This window comes from Ctenocephalides felis, unplaced genomic scaffold (genome assembly GCF_003426905.1).
Source record: "Ctenocephalides felis isolate EL2017-DRISC unplaced genomic scaffold, ASM342690v1 CF-g0.4_SCAFFOLD_01170, whole genome shotgun sequence".
NCBI lineage: Eukaryota > Metazoa > Arthropoda > Insecta > Siphonaptera > Pulicidae > Ctenocephalides > Ctenocephalides felis.
The window spans coordinates 78427629-78432131 of NW_020537324.1; the positions used below are offsets into that span (position 1 = coordinate 78427629).

A 4503-nucleotide genomic window follows, 5' to 3' on the forward strand; every position below is an offset into this window, starting at 1 on the left:
TACCGTAAAAAGATATTCGAGAAATTTTAAACGTTCTCAAATATATTATTACAAATACTGTAACTTTCATTATTTTTGCTAACTTGTTCGTTGTATCTGAGCAAATCAAATGTAAATCATAAATAAATCAATTTATCTCCAGATCATTAACAATCGTCATTTCATTTCGAATTCAATTTAAAAAAAAAATAGTTGCCTAATTTACACAAAATTGAAAAAGTGCTCTCGTATAGTCACAGTCTAAACGCATTTGCAAACTAGTGGGGTGGGTGGCATCGTGCCTTAAGGCAAATTGCTGGAACTTCCCGTACCGTAACGAAATGTTCGAGGAATACTGAATGTTTTCAAATAGATTATTATAAATATTGTAACATTGTCTAATATTTATAAGAATTATATAAACTGAATTGCAAAGTTGAAATTATTTGTTTCAACAAAAAACTAAAAAAAAAAAAAAAATTTTTTTTTCCAAAATCAATTATTTTGTTAAGACAAGCAGAAAGTTTTTTGAATCATTCAAATCGGACGCTTAGTTCTCTCAAAAACTGCCATTTTTTACATATTTAGCTCCGTATCTTCGAAATGGCTGGGCCTGCCTTTGCCAAAAACTAATAAACACTTCTCCCAATCATTACTAATTGAATGTTTTTTAGATCATTAGAATCGGATACTCCGTTCTCTCAAAAATTCGATTTCTATTTTCCGCACTCTTTGCTCCGTATCTCCGAAATGGCTGGACCTGCCTTTGCCAAAAACTAATCAGCTCTTTTCCCTATCAATAGGAATCGAATGTTTTTTGAACCATTCAAATCGGTTGATCCGTGCGCCCTAAAACGTGACTGGAAATTTGTATCCACACATACATACATACACACACACATACACACACACACACACACACACACACACATCCATTTTTTCTGAGGTATGCCAAAATGTTCAGAAACCTTCAAAACGTGGAGAAATGTAAAAATTTTCAATTCCGATTTTCGGCCCATTACAATAACTTACCCTACGGGAAGTTAATAATTCTGTGCCACACTTTCACTTATACTGTGCTTAGCTTAGCGGCATTTTCACATTTTTCAATAGTTTTCACAAAATTGGAAAAGCGCTCTCTTAAAGAAACAGTCTAAACGTACTTGGGTAAACATTTGCACCAAGTGGCGCTTAGACTGTGCTTAGCCTGGGAATTTTTTTGAATTTTTGATCCAAAATTACAAAAATATTTTTTGAAAAAAAAAATTAGAAACAAACATTTTTTCCCAAAAGCAATTAGTTTGTTGAAACAAGCAGAAAGTTCTTTGAATCATTTAAATCGGACGCTTATAGATCTCTCAAAAACTACAATTTTTTTAACATTTAGCTCTGTATCTCCGAAACCGCTGGTCCTACTTTTGCCAAATACTAATAACCATTATTTCCCCGTCATTACGAACTGAATGTTTTTTGATTCATATAAATCGATGTCTATTTTCTGCACTCTTTGCTCCATATCTCCGTAACGGCTGGACCTGCCTTTGCCAAAAACTAATCAGCACATTTCCTTATCAATAGGAATCGAATGTTTTTTAAACCATTCAAATCGGTTGATCCGTGCGCCCGAAAACGTGGATAAAAAAAGCGGACATACAAAACACAAATTTCCATCCCCATTCTCATCCATTTTTTCTGAGGTATGCCAAAATGTTCAGAAACCTTCAAAACGTCGAGAAATGTAAAAAATTTCGATTTCGACTTTCGGCTCATTACTATAACTACCCTACGGGAAGTTAAAAATTAAAGAGATAAAAAAAATTACTATTTTTTCGCGGTGTTTGGTGGGGTAATTTTAAATATTACCACGTATCACCAAAGAGGTCCAAAAATTCTTAAAAATTCGATCAAGTGATTAATGGACGCCCCTTTACTAGAGTTTCTTTCAATTTACTTCTAATGATAACTTTATACATTTACTACGAAATTTTAGACAAATAGTCATCTTTTATTTTAATCTAACTTCATTTATGCGAGTACACTTATCTATCATTGTACAAAACAAAAATTATTAAAAAACACTCACAACAAACTTGTCACATTAAACAAAAGATAAATTTTCATTTATCTTTTCCTTTACCACTATTTCCATTACCCTCTACTTATGGGGCATAGCCTTAAACCTGTCGAATGCAGCCTTCTCCAGTTTTTCCCTGTGATCCGGATGTGCAATCTGAATCAAGGCAAAAGCCCTCTGCAGCAAAGTTTTTCCAAACAAATTTGCGATTCCAAATTCCGTCACCACGTAATCCACGTGTCCCCTCGTGGTCACCACTCCGGCACCAGGTTTGATCAAAGGCACGATTTTGGATTCCTTACGTTTGGTGATTGCTGGTAAAGCTATTATAGGCTTGCCTTTGCGATCTAAGCCTTCGGATGCGCCTCTTATGAAATCGACTTGGCCACCGAATCCGGAGTACATCCTGGTTCCTATCGAGTCGGCCACTACTTGTCCGGTTAGATCGACTTCGATGGCGGAGTTGATGGCTGTCATCTTAGGGTTGGTGGCTATTACTTTGGTGGAATTGACGTAGTTGACTCGAAGCATTTCCACGGATGGATTGTTGTGCACAAAGTCGTATAAGTCTTTGGTACCGACCAGGAAGCTTCCGACGGTACGCCCTTTGTGAAACGGTTTTTTGGTATTGGTTATCACACCGCACTTGGCTAGTTTCACAATACCATCAGCAAACATTTCTGAGTGTATCCCCAGATTTTTATGGTTCCCCAATCGAGCCAGAACTGCATCCGGGATATTGCCTATGCCCATTTGCAAAGTCGAACCATCGTCTACCAAGTTATTGGCGATGAACTCACCAATTTTGGTCTCCACTTCGCTGGGCTTACCGCCACCGTGTACTGGCAAAGGATCGTTACAAGGCACCGCACAATCGATGTGGCTCTGATGAATTATGGAATCCCCAAAAGTCCTCGGCATATTTTCGTTAATTTGCGCAATTATAAACTTGGAAGCCTGCACGGCTGCCCTTACGCAATCAACACTCGTGCCCAAACTGCAAAACCCGTGATTATCAGGCGGCGATACATGGATTAAAGACACATTTGGTTTGAGTATCTCTCTCTTGAACAACGCTGGTATATCGGACAAAAATATCGGCAAGGAATCTGCGCGACCTTCTGCAACTGCTTTCCTAACATTCGCCGCCATAAACAAAGATATACATCTAAATATCCCCTCGCAGTCTTTGTTGCAATACAAGGCAGGTCCTTCTGTATGCATATGAACAACCTTAATATTTTTCAAACAATTATCTTTACCGTGTTTTGTCATTGCAGCCAGCAGCATGTTAGGGGTTGCGGCTGCTCCTTGAACAAACACTAAGTCTTCTGATTTGATGCACTTGACAGCCTCCTCGGCTGTGCAGCATTTTGGACTCCTTCCCTCGATTGCCTGAGCTGGCTCATTCACATAAGTGTAATATAAATTCTTTCTTACGCCCACAAGGCAGCACGTTTTGTAAGTGATCGACTTGAACTTCGATGGAAACATTATTGTGCTGTATTTTTAATTTCAAACTTGTTCACACTAGATAATGCATTTGTCAAATATAAAATTGATTGACATATTAAAACAAAATATAACGCAGTTAACTAGGATTAAAAAATTCGATAAATGTTTTATTTGACGGCGGATTTTTTACTTCACGAGAGAAAAGTTAATGTTTTCGTTAAAATATTCGATTTGCTTATTTCATATTTTCTCGCCTTCGTTTTAAGTCATTCTGAACCGTTTGGACACCCAAATTGTAATATTTTTAACTTCTGAACATTTTGGCATGCCTTATAAAAAATTGATGTATGTGTGTGTGTGTGTGCGTGTATGTATGTGTGTGTGTGCGTGTATGTATGTGTGTGTGTGTGCGGATACAAATTTTCGTCGACGATTTCGAAAACACCGATCAACCGATTTGAATAATTCAAAAAACATTCGATTCGTATTGATAAGGAGACGTGCTGATTAGTTTTTGGCGAAGGCAGATCTAGCCGTTCCGAAGATACGGGGCAAAAAGTGCCAAAAATGGTAACTCAGTTTTTAAGAGAACGGAGCGTCCGATTTGAATAATTTAAAAAACATTTTACTTGTATTGACAAGATGAAGAATTGAGAAGGCAGGTCTAGCGGTTTCGGAGATCTAATGAAAAAAGTAAAACAAAAAGCCATTTGGCGGTTAAAAATGATCATTAGACATATGCACATCAAATTATCAGATATTTTATAGAGATTTTAAACATGTGTATCAATTTTGTTACAATTTTATTTGGGTTTCGTACCAATGTTTATCCGTTAGACGGCGACGCGGCGCTTACGCGTTTTATATTTCGTCTCTATGCAGTTAAAGCAGTACGATTGCTTTAAAAAAAAGTTCAGAATTTCCAAACTATGCCAAAATAAAGAGAACTTTTTTTTGTTTCTCAAAAAATCTAACTTTTTCGAAGTAAATTTTTT

General features: G+C 36.8%; 1 pseudogene; it reads right to left on the reverse strand.

Moving 5' to 3' along the window:
* Positions 1-2134: 2134 nt before the first annotated feature.
* LOC113367679 overlaps positions 2135-4503 on the reverse strand; it is a 14416-nt pseudogene continuing 12047 nt past the window's right edge.